This window comes from Triticum dicoccoides, chromosome 2B, assembly GCF_002162155.2.
Source record: "Triticum dicoccoides isolate Atlit2015 ecotype Zavitan chromosome 2B, WEW_v2.0, whole genome shotgun sequence".
NCBI lineage: Eukaryota > Viridiplantae > Streptophyta > Magnoliopsida > Poales > Poaceae > Triticum > Triticum dicoccoides.
Window position 1 is genome coordinate 60695402 of NC_041383.1, and position 17267 is coordinate 60712668.

Below are 17267 nucleotides of genomic sequence, written 5' to 3' on the forward strand. Positions count from 1 at the left end.
ATGGTGTATCTGACAAGGGATTTGGAAAGTTGCTGGTAATGATAAAGAATATGCTTCCAAAGGACAACGAATTTCCCGAGAGTACGTATGAAGCAAAGAAGGCTGCCTGCCCTCTAGGGTTAGAGGTGCAAAAGATACATGCATGCCCTAATGACTGCATCCTCCACCGCGGTGAGTACGAGGATTTGAACGCTTGCTCGGTATGCGGTGCATTGTGTTATAAGATCAGTCGCGATGACCCTGGTGATGTCGAGGGCGAGCGCCCCAGGAAGAAGATTCCTGCCAAGGTGATGTGGTATGCTCCTATAATACCACGGTTGAAACGTTTGTTCCAAAACAAAGAGCATGCGAAGGCGATGCGGTGGCACGGAGAAGACCATAAGAAAGACGGAAAGTTGAGAGTACCCGCTTACGGTTCATAGTGGAGAAAATCGAGAGAAAGTATTGGGAGGAGTTTGCAGGTGACCCAAGGAACATATGGTTTGGTTTAAGCGCAGATGGCATTAATCCTTTTGGGGAGCAGAGCAGCAACCATAGCACCTAGCCTGTGACTCTATGTTTGTATAACCTTCCTCCTTGGTTGTGCATGAAGCGGAAGTTCATTATGATGCCAGTGCTCATCCAAGGCCCTAAGCAACCCGGTAACGACATTGATGTGTACCTAAGGCCATTAGTTGAAGAACTATTATAGTTGTGGAATGGAACATGTGTACATGCGTGGGATGAGCACGAACAGGAAGAATTTGACCTAAAGGCCTTGCTGCTTGTGACCATCAATAATTGGCCTGCTCTCAGTAACCTTTCTGGACAGACAAACAAGGGATATCGCGGATGCACGCACTGTTTGGATGATACCGACTGTCGGGGATATACCCCGCGGTATGACCCGGCCGGAGTTATGACCTGGTCGGACTTGGCGATTCACCAGAAGACCCAGCTGCAGCTAGGCGACTCACTGGCGATCTGCCTGGATATGGCGGTTTACATATAACCCGCCTGCACATTGCGACTCACTGGAGACCCGGCGGGCGGGTCAAACGGATGACAAGGCCCAAGGCCTAGTAGGCCGGTTCATGTGATGGTGGGCCGACTTAAGAAGAAAGGTGTAAGGAATATTTCCCTTACAAGGAATCAAGACCCGGACTTGTATCCGGCTTGTAGTAGAAGATAGGCTAGTCCTAGTCCTACTAGGGCTCCACATGTAACCCGCCCCTCTAACTTATATAAACAGGGGCAGGGCTCCCCAAAGAGGGACAAGCAACAAGGACAATCTCTAGGGCTAGACACAAAGAGCCGGCTTACCGGCGACTCTCTCATGATAATAATGAGACCTAGGCACAAACAGCATGTAGGGTTATTACCGGATGATGTTTCCCGGGGCCCGAAGCTGTCTAAACCCCTGTCTGCGTGTTGATCCACCCTGCGTCTCTCGTCCCACTCAACCCCTCCCAAGCTACCACATAGATGTGTTGGCCTCGCGACTAAGTCCTGACACTAAGGACATCTGCCGTGACAAATCCACGACAGTTGGCGCCCATCGTGGGGCCCGCGCATGGTGGTGTTGAGTTCTTGGAGGGATCTTTTCAAGGGATCGAGAAGCTCGTGATTCACCGGATGAAAGAAAAGACAACTAGGAGGAGTTCATCAGTTAAGATTTCAAAAAACAGCATAGATCAGGTCAGAGAGCTTTGACGGCGTCCGTCCATGCGCAAACGTTCGTGCAGATCGATCTCCGTAGTTGAGCAGATCAGGTTTTGACGGATCTAATCTTCATCAACAAACACGGCGACTCTCCAGCCATCTCAGGATTCCAGTTGTTCTACGCCGGACTTACCAGATATTTTCTCCGCCAGCCGAGTCAATCGATTACATGGACCTACTTCTGTATGGGGCACGTCTAACTCAGAGAACAACTCGGTTTGGCAACGTTCAAGGATTAAAAAAAAGCCAGAGCCCGTCATTGCTAAAAGACAAAAAGTAGCATTGTTTGCCTTACGTGAACATGCATGTTGGGCAAGGACACCAATACCTGACTGAATCGAGTCAACGCCAATACGGTCACGGGCAAAGAGCAGCAAACATTCTGACACCTCCACGGTCTCTGCCTCTGCGGTAGCTGCGGCGGCACCCGACCGATTCGCCTTGGTTTCCACCCGCCGGTGCGCGCTGGCTGCTGTACCGCAACGCCGGCTCGCCCGTGGCTCGTCTCTTCCTCCGAGCTGTTGCTACGACCCGCGACCGCTTCTTGTGTACCTTGGCTGAGTCGCTGCGGCCTCGCGCCTAGTCGGCCCTGAGCAGCTATCACGGCCCTGTGCCTGTTTCAGGCCGCCCTCGCCGGTGTGTGCCAAGCCGCCGCTGTGGTCTGCCTGCTTCAAAGTCGCAGCTACGGCCTTGAGCCGCCCGCCTCAGCTACAAAACGCCACTAGGTTAATCCGATTTTCCACGAACAAGCTTTAGGAATTGATTAGTTCTATACACTGGTGGCATGTCCAATCACGAAAAGACCATGGGGCAAGGATACCAGTCCAGCGTTTCGTCATGATGCACTCATTGTACTACCTCATCAGGCTGCCGTGACACATCCAGAATTTTAGAAGGGCCATGGCGCACGAACTTGGATACTTATGGATGTGACTCTGACAGAAATTATCACGGATATTGTACTTGACCCGCGAGGGCCCCCTGCTCAGCTATTGTGGCTATTTGCTTATCTGGATAAAAAAGGAAAAGTCAAAGTGGTCAAACGTTTGAAAAAAAATATGACCCGAACGGTCCGTTCTAAGCCGCCGCCATGGTGATGCCTCCATTTCGCTGCTATGTTGAGTAGCCGGGGCTGCCGAAGCCGCCTATGCCGTGTTGAGCCACCAGGAGTATATTGAGTCGCCGGTCTGCATGAGCCGCCTCTGTCGCGTTGAACGGTCATCTGTCATTCAAAAATACCAGGTGATATCCATCCAATTTACTTTTATCAATATTTATTAATTTTTTGAAAACAACCACTCTGCCTATAGTGTTGTTATATACAGCCATCGCCCCTGCGGTCCGGTTTACATCAACGCGCCGACCGGCTCGCCTGTCAGCACCACCTTACAACGCCACGGACGACTCGCCCGTCCGCCCTCGCGGCCGGTTCACGCGTCCTCACCGGCTTACAATGTGGAGGACAACTGGCTCGTCCGCACCGGCTTACAAACGCCATGGCCATTTTATCTGTTTGTTCCCGCGGCCGATTCACCCGTGAGGGATTTCAGTTTCACCTAGGAATCATCAACTTCATGGCGGATTATTTCTGGCCTAAACAAATCAGGTGATATCCATCGAAGTTTGTTTTATTATCACATGATTGTTTTTGTCAAAGAACACGTTTATCTTTGCCTTGGTCTGCAATATTGTTTATGCAGGGCAATTATTTATGATAAAAAGTGATATTATACCGCGGAGATGGAGGCATGCCAACATCTTTTGGCACAGGTGGTCGTCGTTACTCTACGGACTCCCTCACCGGCTTACAACGCCGTGGCTGTCTCTCGCGACCACGCCGGCTTACAACGTCGTGGCCGTCTCTCGCGACCGCGCCGGCTTACAACGCCGTGGCCATCTCTTATGACCATGCCGGCTTACAACAAGGAGGACAAATTACCTGCCCGCATCGGTTTACAGCACCACGGTTGATTCATCTGTCTGAGCCGCCTTTAATGTTGCGGTCGTTTTTACGGTTCGTCTCTCGCGGCCTGATCTACATCAACACACCGGGCCGCATTTTTCTGGATGAGCTGTTTATTGAGTATGAGCAAGTCACTACTTGGGAAGCCCGGTTTCTCTTCCAACAAATTGGAGGCAAATTATCATATATTATCAACCGCCGTCTGCACTGGATGGCTCAATGGATAGGTGCACAAGTCGCCGGCACTACGGTTTGGTTAACTTCAAACAGCCAGTTGGAAGGAACCATTGGTCGAGTTGCCGACACGGTTCATACGGGATCATTTATAACCCGCCGCAATCACCTCAACCTTCTGTGGATAATCACTAGCCTAACATATCAGGTGAAATCCATCCAATATATTTTATATTACATATTATTTTCTTCAAAAGAGCAATTACTTTGGTTTGCAAGTTGTCTCATGCAGGATTCAAACCGGTCTATATCACGATTAATTATGGAGAATCTCAAGCCAACTCCTCAAGTCGTCTTGAGACTCGGGGGCTACAATGATATGACTCGGTAAATTAGCCGGTTTCAATGAATTCAAGAACTCCAGGTCATTAAAGGGAAAAATAACCCGGGCCCCGGAGATTACTCCTAGATCAGTGAAAATTTAAAAGCTGTCAGAAGATTTCCGGCTCGAAATAAGGACTCTGGTTTAAAATCCGGTTCAAGAGACATCTTTCCCCCACAAAGCACTGAAGCTCTTAAATCCGGTTCAAAAGCCGGCCCAGGGTAAATTTGTCCCTCACAAATTTTTGAAGCTCTCAAATCCGGTTCAAAATCCGGCTCAAGGTAAATTTGTCGTTCACAAATTTTTAAAAGCTTTCTAATCCGGTTTAAAGTTCTGGTTCAAAAAGCATTAATCTCTTGCAAGTTTGAGTTCTCAGAAAAATTAAAGGTAGCCAAAAGAATTTGCTGCCATGATGCGCGGTTCAAACTTGAGTATCCTGCCTTACGGCTTATCTTATTATGATCACTTGGGGGCTTCTTGCTCATCGAGCATAGCTATCAGTACCCTCTTGATCGGCGCAATGCCAAAACTTATATGATCACTTGGGGGCTTCCTGTTCAAACATAGGTCGTATTCGAACCAAAGAGAACATAGCTGTCGATACCCTCTTGATTGGCATACTGCCAAACCCACTAGGGGGCTTCTTGATCATATCTGAATCATAGCTCAACCCCTTCGGGTCTGACGTGGGTCGTATTCGAACCAGCGTCATTAAACAACTCTTATGGTCACTTGGGGGCTTCCTGTTCAAACATAGGTCGTATTTGAACCAAAGAGAACATAGCTGTCGATACCCACTTGATCGGCATCGCCAAAGCCACTGGGGCTATATGATCGTATTCGAATCTTAGCTTAACCCCTTTGCAACGGTTTACTGATCGTATCCGAATCAGAAGCCTCACAAAGTTTTATTCTATCTCTGGTAAAGTTTGTTGTAGCCACAATTACTTAACTTGAGACCTTCTGGGGATTATATCTCAAATGTATATAAGTGTTTTATGATTAACCCGGCTTGACTTTTGACTATAAGTCGCCAGCTTATGACAACCATCATTTATATGGAAGCATTGGCTTCTAAGGATTGGGTTATCACCCTTACTACACAGGTCATGTAAACCGGCAGTACAAATTCAATATCACAGTGGTTATATGTGAGGTATTATGACCCGTCCTGCGGTAAACCGCCAAGGGTTCTTGTGATCTACTTGTGTGCAGGATAAGACTACATTTGGGTGATTACCCGCCCTGGTTTTTGACGATAAGTCGCCAGGGCATATGTTGTTTAAACTCTTTGCACGATTTGCAGAAATATGACATATGAATGATTAAGTTCAAGATCATTACCAAAGTTGATGCTTCAAAATAATGATCCGATCTGGATTTTTTCTCAAAGGCTATAAGCCGCCGGGTTATAAAAATTCCGGCTTACAATGGAGGCGTATTAAATCGCCATCGGCCAAGAGCCGCCGAGTATTTAAACTCCGGATTTACTTGTCAACCGATGAGGTATTCAAATCTTTAATAGCCAAAACTGGCTAGATTTTCATGATTATATTGAATGATTGAGGTTTTCATACCGGATTATATTATTCAAATCTCGAATAGCCAACGTGGCTGGATTTCTATTGTGATTATCAATAACCAGTGCTATGATTGAGGTTTTCAAAGTCTCTTTAGCGCAACGGCTATTATTTTTATCAATGGATATCATTTATTCTACAATGGAAGGAATAGTCCCGAGTCGTTGCAGGCTGACGACCCGGCACTTGGGGGCTATATTATTCAGATTGGGAATATATCAAATATGCAAGTCCCATGTCACTGCCAGCATGCACCATGGCACTTGGGGGCTAATGTAAAGTCATTTTTTGATCAACTTATTGAAGACACGACTCATCCCATTATAATGAGCTTGCCCTTGGGGGCTACCAATTGCTCCTGTAAAAAATTCAAGGTACACAAGCATTAATCCATTATATTGAACGGTCCACTATTTAGTTGGTGGAGTACAAAGCTCTTAACCTTGTGGACGTGGGTTCAAGCCCCATGGTGGAGACTATATTATATGATGTTATTATCAATTATATACAAAGTCCCGGCTCAGTATTATCTTACTAAGCAGGCCCTTGGGGGCTACACATTGTTGTTCAAATTTACATGGTTATATCTACAAAGTCCCTGCTCATTATTTGAATAATGACCCGGCCCTTTGGGGCTACACTAGTTGAAGTTTTCATGAGCATAAAGAAATTACAAGTCCCAGGTTGCTGCAAGCATGACAAACCGGCACTTGGGGGCTACATGTGTGGAATATTCAGTTTATATGATTGAGATGAATAAACCGGATTTCTTCAAGGTTGCAACATTTATTGGAGCAAGTCTTAAACCATCACTTTGTTCTGCTCAAGACTTGGGGGCTACAGGTAATATGGATATAAGGAGAAAAAATCTTCAAATTATCAGTTTTGAGCAAATCAGGAGGATCAATTACATAAACCGGTGTCAACAACAATTATGACCTGGCATCATCTGTTTTATAATCAGGCAGTTTTTGGTAATGATAAACCGGCAAGTTTTACTTCTTCAAGCCGGCTAAATATCAGATGAGTATTTGAAGACCAAAATTATTTAACCCGGCGCCTTGGAAGCCGACTCAAGTGGATTATTCTTCACAATATTTTTCTGTGAGAAACCAACATCAGTAAATTAAGTATGAAGCTAGTTTATTTGACCCGGATTTTCTAGATGAAGGAAATGATAATTGGACTTAAGGATAATCAGGTCCAATCTCAGGAGAATATTTAACCCGGAGCGCAAGGAATTAAGGATGATCAGGTGCCGGCTTACAAGAATTTTTAACCCGGAGCACAACCTGTCAAAGTTGTTCTGGTGTTTATTTTTCAGGATCAGTTTAACATGGATAAATCCAAATTAAACTGGGGGCTAATGTCGGGGATATACCCCATGGTATGACCCGGCTGGAGTTATGACCTGGCCGGACTTGGCGATTCACCAGAAGACCCGGCTGGAGCTAGGCGACTCACTGGCGATCTGCCTGGATATGGCGGTTTACATATAACCCGCCTGGACATTGCGACTCACTGGAGACCCGGCGGGCGGGTCAAACGGGTGACAAGGCCCAAGGCCGAGTAGGCCGGTTCATGTGATGGTGGGCCGACTTAAGAAGAAAGGTGTAAGGAATATTTCCCTTACAAGGAATCAAGACCCGGACTTGTATCCGGCTTGTAGTAGAAGATAGGCTAGTCCTAGTCCTACTAGGGCTCCACATGTAACCCGCCCCTCTAACTTATATAACGAGGGACAGGTCTCCCCAAAGAGGGACAAGGAACAAGAACAATCTCTAGGGCTAGACACAAAGAGCCGGCTTACTGGCGACTCTCTTATGATCATAATGAGACCTAGGCACAAACAACATGTAGGGTTATAACCGGATGATGTTTCCCGGGGCCCGAAGCTGTCTAAACCCTTGTCTGCGTGTTGATCCACCCTACGTCTCTCGTCTCACTCAACCCCTCCCAAGCTACCACATAGATGTGTTGGCCTCGCGACTAAGTCCTGACACTAAGGACATCTGCCGTGACAAATCCACGACAGTTGGCGCCCATCGTGGGGCCCGCGCATGGTGGTGTTGAGTTCTTGGAGGGATCTTTCCAAGGGATCGAGAAGCTCGTGATAAACCGGATGAAAGAAAAGACAGCTGGGAGGAGTTCATCAGTTAAGATTTCAAAAAACAGCATAGATCGGGTCAGAGAGCTTTGACGGCGTCCGTCCATGCACAAACGTTCGTGCAGATCGATCTTCGTAGTTGAGAAGATCAGGTTTTGACGGATCTAATCTTCATCAACAAACACGGCGACTCTCCAGCCATCTCAGGATTCCAGTTGTTCTACGCCGGACTTACCAGATATTTTCTCCGCCAGCCGAGTCAATCGATTACATGGACCTACTTCTGTATGGGGCACGTCCAACTCAGAGAACAACTCGGTTTAGCAACGTTCAAGGATTAAAAAAAAGCCAAAGCCCGTCGTTGCTAAAAGACAAAAAGTAGCATTGTTTGCCTTACGTGAACATGCATGTTGGGCAAGGACACCATTACCTGACTGAATCGAGTCAATGCCAATACGGTCACGGGCAAAGAGCAGCAAAGATTCTGACACAGCCACGGTCTCTGCCTCTGCGGTAGCTGCGGCAGCACCCGACCGATTCGCCTTGGTTTCCACCCGCCGGTGCGCGCTGGCTACTGTACCGCAACGCCGGCTCGCCCGCCGCCATGGTGATGCCTCCATTTTGCTGCTATGTTGAGCAGTCGGGGCTGCCCGAGCCGCCTATGCCGTGTTGAGCCACCAGGAGTATATTGAGTCGCCGGTCTGCATGAGCCGCCTCTGTCACGTTGAACGGTCATCTGTCATTCAAAAATACCAGGTGATATCCATTCAGTTTACTTTTATCAATATTTATTAATTTTTTGAAAACAACCACTCTGCCTATAGTGTTGTTATATACATCCATCGCCCCTGCGGTCCGGTTTACATCAACGCGTCGACCGGCTTGCCTGTCAGCACCACCTTACAACGCCACGGACGACTCGCCCGTCCGCCCTCGCGGCCGGTTCACTCGTCCTCACCGGCTTACAACGTGGAGGACAACTGGCACGTCCGCACCGGCTTACAAACACCATGGCCGTTTTATCTGTTTGTTCCCGCGGCCGATTCACCCGTGAGGGATTTTAGTTTCACCTAGGGATCATCAACTTCATGGCGGATTATTTCTGGCCTAAACAAATCAGGTGATATCCATCGAAGTTTGTTTTATTATCACTTGATTGTTTTTGTCAAAGAACACGTTTATCTTTGCCTTGGTCTGCAATATTGTTTATGCAGGGCAATTATTTATGATAAAAAGTGATATTATACCGCGGAGGTGGAGACATGCCAACATCTTTTGGCACAGGTGGTCGTCGTTACTCTACGGACTCCCTCACCGGCTTACAACGCCGTGGCTGTCTCTCGCGACCACGCCGGCTTACAACGTCGTGGCCGTCTCTCGCGACCGCGCCGGCTTACAACGCCGTGGCCATCTCTTATGACCATGCCGGCTTACAACAAGGAGGACAAATTACCCGCCCGCACCGGTTTACAGCACCATGGTTGATTCATCTGTCTGAGCCGCCTTTAATGTTGCGATCGTTTTTACGGTTCGTCTCTCGCGGCCTGGTCTACATCAACACACCGGGCCGCATTTTTCTGGATGAGCTGTTTATTGAGTATGAGCAAGTCACTACTTGGGAAGCCCGGTTTCTCTTCCAACAAATTGGAGGCAAATTATCATATATTATCAACCGCCGTCTGCACTGGATGGCTCAATGGATAGGTGCACAAGTCGCCGGCACTACGGTTTGGTTAACTTCAAACAGCCAGTTGGAAGGAACCATTGGTCGAGTTGCTGAAACGGTTCATACGGGATCATTTATAACCCGCCGCAATCACCTCAACCTTCTGTGGATAATTACTAGCCTAACATATCAGGTGAAATCCATCCAATATATTTTATATTACATATTATTTTCTTCAAAAGAGCAATTACTTTGGTTTGCAAGTTGTCTCATGCAGGATTCAAACCGGTCTATATCACGGTTAATTATGGAGAATCTCAAGCCAACTCCTCAAGTCGTCTTGACACTCGGGTGCTACAATGATATGACTCGGCAAATTAGCCGGTTTCAATGAATTCCAGAACTCCAGGTCATTAAAGGGAAAAATAACCCGGGCCCCGGAGATTACTCCTAGATCAGTGAAAATTTAAAAGCTGTCAGAAGATTTCCGGCTCGAAATAGGGACTCTGGTTTAAAATCCGGTTCAAGAGACATCTTTCTCCCACAAAGCACTGAAGCTCTTAAATCCGGTTCAAAAGCCGGCCCAGGGTAAATTTGTCCCTCACAAATTTTTGAGGCTCTCAAATCCGGTTCAAAATCCGGCTCAAGGTAAATTTGTCGTTCACAAATTTTTAAAAGGTTTCTAATCCGGTTTAAAGTTCTGGTTCAAAAAGCATTAATCTCTCGCAAGTTTGAGTTCTCAGAAAAATTAAAGGTAGCCAAAAGAATTTGCTGCTATGATGCGCGGTTCAAACTTGAGTATCCTGCCTTACGGCTTATCTTATTATGATCACTTGGGGGCTTCTTGCTCATCGAGCATAGATATCAGTACCCTCTTGATCGGCGCAATGCCAAAACTTATATGATCACTTGGGGGCTTCCTGTTCAAACATAGGTCGTATTCGAACCAAAGAGAACATAGCTGTCGATACCCTCTTGATTGGCATACTGCCAAACCCACTAGGGGGCTTCTTGATCATAAATGAATCATAGCTCAACCCCTTCGGGTCTGACGTGGGTCGTATTCGAACCAGCGTCATTAAACAACTCTTATGGTCACTTGGGGGCTTCCTGTTCAAACATAGGTCGTATTTGAACCAAAGAGAACATAGCTGTCGATACCCACTTGATCGGCATCGCCAAAGCCACTGGGGCTATATGATCGTATTCGAATCTTAGCTTAACCCCTTTGGAACGGTTTACTGATCGTATCCGAATCAGAAGCCTCATAAAGTTTTATTCTATCTCTGGTAAAGTTTATTGTAGCCACAATTACTTAACTTGAGACCTTCTGGGGATTATATCTCAAATGTATATAAGTGTTTTATGATTAACCCGGCTTGACTTTTGACTATAAGTCGCCAGCTTATGACAACCATCATTTATATGGAAGCATTGGCTTCTAAGGATTGGGTTATCACCCTTACTACACAGGTCATGTAAACCGGCAGTACAAATTCAATATCACAGTGGTTATATGTGAGGTATTATGACTCGTCCTGCGGTAAACCGCCAAGGGTTCTTGTGATCTACTTGTGTGCAGGATAAGACTACATTTGGGTGATTACCCGCCCTGGTTTTTGATGATAAGTCGCCAGGGCATATGTTGTTTAAACTCTTTGCAGGATTTGCAGAAATATGTCATATAAATGATTAAGTTCAAGCTCATTACCAAAGTTGATGCTTCAAAATAATGATCCGTTCTGTATTTTTTCTCAAAGGCTATAAGCCGCCGGGTTATAAAAATTCCGGCTTACAATGGAGGCGTATTAAATCGCCATCGGCCAAGAGCCGCCGAGTATTTAAACTCCGGATTTACTTGTCAACCGATGAGGTATTCAAATCTTTAATAGCCAAAACTCGCTAGATTTTCATGATGATATTGAATGATTGAGGTTTTCATACCTGATTATATTATTCAAATCTCGAATAGCCAACATGGCTAGATTTCTATTGTGATTATCAATAACCAGTGCTATGATTGAGGTTTTCAAAGTCGCTTTAGCGCAACGGCTATTATTTTTATCAATGGATATCATTTATTCTATAATGGAAGGAATAGTCCCGAGTCGCTGCAGGCTTACGACCCGGCACTTGGGGGCTATATTATTCAGATTGGGATTATATCAAATATGCAAGTCCCATGTCACTGCCAGCATGCACCATGGCACTTGGGGGCTAATGTAAAGTCATTTTTTGATCAACTTATTGAAGACCCGACTCATCCCATTACAATGAGCCGGCCCTTGGGGGCTACCAATTGCTCCTGTAAAAAAATTCAAGGTACACAAGCATTAATCCATTATATTGAACGGTCCACTATTTAGTTGGTGGAGTACAAAGCTCTTAACCTTGTGGACGTGGGTTCAAGCCCCATGGTGGAGACTATATTATATGATGTTATTACCAATCATATACAAAGTCCCGGCTCAGTATTATCTTACTAAGCCGGCCCTTGGGGGCTACACATTGTTATTCAAATTTACATGGTTATATCTACAAAGTCCCTGCTCATTACTTGCATAATGACCCGGCCCTTTGGGGCTACACTGGTTGACGTTTTCATGAGCATAAAGCAATTACAAGTCTCAGGTTGCTGCAAGCATGACAACCCGGCACTTGGGGGCTACATGTGTGGAATATTCAGTTTATATGATTGAGATGAATAAACCGGATTTCTTCCAGGTTGCAACATTTATTGGAGCAAGTCTTAAACCATCACTTTGTTCTGCTCAAGACTCGGGGGCTACAGGTAATATGGATATAAGGAGAAAAAATCTTCAAATTATCAGTTTTGAGCAAATCAGGAGGATCAAATACATAAACCGGTGTCAACAACAATTATGACCTGGCATCGTCTGTTTTATAATCAGGCAGTTTTTGGTAATGATAAACCGGCAAGTTTTACTTCTTCAAGCTGGCTGAATATCAGATGAGTATTTGAAGACCAAAATTATTTAACCCAGCGCCTTGGAAGCCGACTCAAGTGGATTATTCTTCACAATATTTTTCTATGAGAAACCAACATCAGTAAATTAAGTATGAAGCTAGCTTATTTGACCCGGATTTTCTAGATGAAGGAAATGACAATTGGACTTAAGGATAATCAGGTCCTATCTCAGGAGAATATTTAACCCGGAGCGCAAGGAATTAAGGATGATCAGGTGCCGGCTTACAAGAATTTTTAACCCGGAGCACAACCTGTCAAAGTTGTTCTGGTGTTTATTTTTCATGATCAGTTTAACATGGATAAATCCAAATTAAACTGGGGGCTAATGTCGGGGATATACCCGCGGTATGACCCAGCTGGAGTTATGACCCGGCCGGACTTGGCGATTCACCAGAAGACCCGGCTGGAGCTAGGCGACTCACTGGCGATCTGCCTGGATATGGCGGTTTACATATAACCCGCCTGGACATTGTGACTCACTGGAGACCTGGCGGGCGGGTCAAACGGATGACAAGGCCCAAGGCCCAGTAGGCCGGTTCATGTGATGGTGGGCCGACTTAAGAAGAAAGGTGTAAGGAATATTTCCCTTACAAGGAATCAAGACCCGGACTTGTATCCGGCTTGTAGTAGAAGATAGGCTAGTCCTAGTCCTACTAGGACTCCACATGTAACCCGCCCCTCTAACTTATATAAAGAGGGGCAGTGCTCCCCAAAGAGGGACAAGCAACAAGAACAATCTCTAGGGCTAGACACAAATAGCCGGCTTACCGGCGACTCTCTCATGATCATAATGAGACCTAGCCACAAACAGCATGTAGGGTTATTACCGGATGATGTTTCCCGGGGCCTCTCCCGAAGCAGTCTAAACCCTTGTATGAGTGTTGATCCACCCTGCGTCTCTCGTCCCACTCAACCCCTCCCAAGCTACCACATAGATGTGTTGGCCTCGCGACTAAGTCCTGACACTAAGTACATCTGCCGTGAGAAATCCACGACACCACCGTATATATTTTGATAGTTGTAGGGAGAATGTGTACCTAGGACATCGTCGATATCTTCCGACAAGGCATCCCGTAAGAAAGAAAGGAAAGCATTTCAAAGGTGAGGCGGATCACCGGACGAAGCCTCGCTATCGTACTGGTGCTGATGTACATGATATGGTCAAGGATTTGAAGGTAATCTTTGGAAAGGGTCCTGGCGGACAACCTGTTTCGAAGGACACTGACAGACGCGCACCCATGTGGGAGAAGAAATCTATATTTTGGGACCTGCCATATTGGAAAGACCTAGAGGTCCGCTCCGCAATCGACGTGATGCACATGACGAAGAATCTTTGCGTGACCCTGCTTGGCTTTTTGGGTGTGTATGGGAAGACAAAAGATACACAAGAGGCACGGGAGGACCAGCAACGTATGCACGGAAAAGACGACATACATCAGGGTCATGCCAGCTACGCTCTTACCAAAGAAGAGAAGGAAATCTTCTTTGAATGCCCGCTCAGCATGAAGGTACCGTCTGGCTTCTCATCGAATATAAAGGGAATAATAAATATGGCAGATAAAAAGTTCCAGAGCCTAAAGTCTCATGACTGCCACGTGATTATGACGCAACTCCTTCCGGTTGCATTGAGGGGGCTTCTACCGGAAAACGTTCGATTAGCCATTGTGAAGCTATATGCATTCCTTAATGCAATCTCTCAAAAGGTAATCGATCCAGAAATCATACCAAGGTTACAGAATGATTTGGTGCAATGTCTTGTCAGTTTCGAGTTGGTGTTCCCACCATCCTTCTTCAACATCATCACGCACGTCCTAGTTCACCTTTGCGAAGAGATTAACATTTTGGGTCCTGTATTTCTACACAATATGTTCCCCTTTGAGAGGTTCATGGGAGTCTTGAAGAAATATGTTCATAATTGTGCTAGGCCAGAAGGAAGCATCTTGAAGGGCCATGAAAATGAGGAGGTCATTGAGTTTTGTATTGACATTATTCTTGACCTTAAGCCGATTGGTGTTCCTGAATCGCGGCATAAGGGCAGACTGGATGGAAAAGGCATGCTAGGAGGGCATCAAATAATATGTATGGACGAGCATTCTCTCAGTGAAGCATACTACACAGTTCTACGAATTCCGCCTTGGTGGCTCCGTATATGGAGGAACACAAGAATTTTTTACACTCCAAACACCCGGAGAAGTCTGACGACTGGATTACACGCGAACAAACGAGGACTTTCGCCGTTGGTTGCAGAAACGTGCCCTGAATGATGGCAATATTCAAAATGACTTGTACTTGCTGTCCCAGTTACCATCTTCGAATATAATGACTTTCAAAGGGTACCAGATAAATGGGAATACATTTTACACGATCGCCCAAGATAAGAAGAGCACCAACCAAAACAGTGGCGTATGCTTTGATGCAACAACCAACACGGGAAAGGAAACATATTATGGTTGACATATGGGAACATAACTATGGAGGTGATTTGAAGGTCCCTTTGTTTCGGTGCAAATGGGTCAATATGACATGAGGTGGGGTAACGGAAGACCCGCAGTACGGAATGACAACAATGGATCTCAATAATCTTGGTATGTAGACGAACCATTCGTCCTAGCCAATGATGTGGCGCAGGTTTTTTATGTGAAAGACATGTCTACCAGGCCGAGAAAAAGAAAAGATAAGGAAGCGAATGGATCATACGACGAGCCAAAGCGCCACATAGTTCTTTCAGGAAAAAGAAACATCGTGGGAGTGGATCACAAGACAGGCATGTTAGAAGATTATGAAAAATTTGATGAAATTGCTCCATTCACAGTGAATATTGACCCGAGCATCCAGTTAAATGATGAAGATTTTCCATGGCTATGGCGCAAAGGGACACACGCGTAGAAAAAGTTTCACAGCCAAAGATCTGGGATGTGATCGGCTTCACTATCATCACTTTCTTCTGTGTTTTGCACCCAGGAGGGAATCTCTGTAATAGTTAGGGTAGTTATGTGTTTTGACATTTGAAACGCGAAGAAATTTTATGTGCAAACAAATTCTTTCATGCATTTACTGACTTTTTCCAGCTAAATGACCCTGAAATTGAAAAGCATTTCAAATGAACTCAGAAAAGGTTGAAAGTTGGCATGGTATCATAATTTCATCTAAATAGCATGTGCAAAAAATTAGAGAGGGTTACGGCAAAAACTGGATGCACTTCGTGTACAAAATGGACACTCTCTTTCGAAGTATCAGGGTTTCTGACGAAAACTCATTTGTTACAAAGGCATTTCATTTTTAAATAACCTAAGCATTACCAAATTGAATATAATGATAAAACACACTAATATTAAACATAAGAAAAAAGAATCACTGAAAAATCTTTTTTCAAAGTTAAGTTATTCACAAATTAGTGATTCACACAAATTTCAAATAATTCAAAATTTAAACTATTCAAATTTAAAAACTACCGGCACTAACAGAAAATTTGTATTTTTTTGTACCTAAAGCAAAAATATTCTCAAAGAAACTCTAAATACAGCAAAAAACAACTCAATAATAAATAAAACAAAAATAAATAAAGCAATAAAAATTAAGAAAATAAAAAAGCCCGCCTACTGGGTGAAAGCGGCCTGCATACGACTAGAAACACAACCTTTTTGTTGGGCTAGGATGCAGGCCCGCAAAGGCCCAGTAGGCCCATAGGGCAGACAGAACAGGTAGGCCCAGTAGGCCTGCTTAGGAGAGGAGCTCGAGAGAGCTACCGCACTGGGGCTTATAAACCAGTGCGGTAGCCCCTCGACTAGCGAGGTGGGACTAAACTTGCCGCACCGCACTGCGCCAGTGCACCCCCTTTAGTACCGGGTGGTAGCTGCAACCGGTATTAAAGAGGGGGTCTTTAGTACCGGTTTGTGCCACGACCCAGTACTAAAGGGGGGGCGCTTCCCGCCGCTTGGCCTGGCCAAAACAGACCTTTAGGGCCTGTTCTGAACTCCTCTAGCTTCTGAAAACTTCACATATCCAGCTTCTTCTCCTCGCTTCTAACTCCACCTAGTGATTGCAGGAGCATTCGGGAGCATCCGCAGCTTCTCCCAGCGCTGCAGCCCAGCTAGGAGCTTGCTGGGCCAGTTTGGGGCGGTTGGAGGCAGCCCAGCTTGGGCTATCGATCCAGAGAAGGAGCCCTATACCAATTCTATAGAGGGAGTGAGGAGCGATCTATTCCAGCGAGCGTACCGGTTCGATCTCAAGGCACTTGGCGGTGGCAGTTGGATGTAAAAAGAGCGAACTCTAGATTCCATGTTTTGGTGGAGCTGGGCCACCGTCGCTCCTCGTTTTTGCACTGGCCTCGGCCGTAGCTTCCGGAAGACAGCTTCTCGCTGATATATCGTTCGGCTTGGCTCCCGCTTCAGAAATTTGTGAAGCTTGGAGCAGGAGAAGTTCAGAACAGGCCCTTAGTACCGATTGGTGGCTCCAACCACTACTAAAGGTCCATCCTATATATAAAACAGTTGAAAAAATTTCACTTTCCCTCTCTGTTTCTTCCCTCCGTCGCGCCGCCCTGCCCTGATTGACGCCATCCCCGTCGATGTCGCCGCCCCCGCCCCTCGTCGCCGACCCCGGCTGTCCCCGCCCCTCGTCGCCACTCCCGTCGACGTCGCCGCCCCGGCCGTCCCCGTTCCCGTCGTCCCCGTTGCCGCGCCCCGGCCGCCCCGTCGCCGCGCCT